We start from the raw sequence: 738 nt of genomic DNA, 5'->3' as shown, positions 1-738 counted from the left end.
ACAGCCCCGGCGGGAGCGGTGGGGTCGAGCATCCCAGGGGGGCCGGGCAGCCCTGGCACCCCTGACCCAGCACCGTGCCACAGCCCCCGGTATGCAGGGCACCCCAAGCCACCCGCACCCACCTCCTGCACCCAGAGCACCCCAAACCACCCAAACCCAGTCTCTTGCACCCATGGCACCCCAAATCACCCACGCAGACTCCCCTGCACCCGTGGCACCACAAACCACGCACATCCACCCCCCGCACCCAGTTTGCCACACCCGTAGCACCCCAAACCACCCAGCCCAACCCCGCTGCACCCATTCCCTGCACCCACCGCACCCCAAACTCACCTGCACCCATGGCACCCAAGCCACTCACATCCACCCCCTGCACCTACAGCACCCCAAACCCACCACACCCACAGCACCCCAAACCACCTGCATGCACCCCCTGCACCCATGGTACCCCAAACCATCCACCCCAAACCCCCTGAACCCAGGGTACCCCAAACCACCTGCACCCACCCCCTGCACCCAGGGCACCCCAAACCCACCCAGACCAACCCCCCTGCAACTACAGCACCCCAAATCCACCCAGACTAACCCCCCTGCACCCACGGCACCCCAAGCCACCTGCACCCACCCCCTGCACCCAGGGCACCCCAAACCCACCCAGACCAACCCCCCTGCACCCACGGCACCCCAAACCCACCTGCACCCACCCCCTGCACCCAGGGCACCCACAACCCCAAATAG

At 67.2% G+C, this 738-nt stretch overlaps 1 protein-coding gene across 1 annotated transcript in view; it reads right to left on the bottom strand.

The window, feature by feature from the left end:
* Positions 1–738, bottom strand: part of LOC103907374 (V-type proton ATPase 116 kDa subunit a-like) — a 24,220-nt gene that overhangs the window by 10,474 nt on the left and 13,008 nt on the right. The gene's annotated exons all lie outside the window — the stretch shown is intronic.

This window comes from Aptenodytes forsteri, unplaced genomic scaffold (genome assembly GCF_000699145.1).
Source record: "Aptenodytes forsteri isolate BGI_AS27 unplaced genomic scaffold, ASM69914v1 Scaffold429, whole genome shotgun sequence".
Classification (NCBI taxonomy): domain Eukaryota; kingdom Metazoa; phylum Chordata; class Aves; order Sphenisciformes; family Spheniscidae; genus Aptenodytes; species Aptenodytes forsteri.
This window is presented reverse-complemented; position numbering and strand designations above follow the sequence as displayed.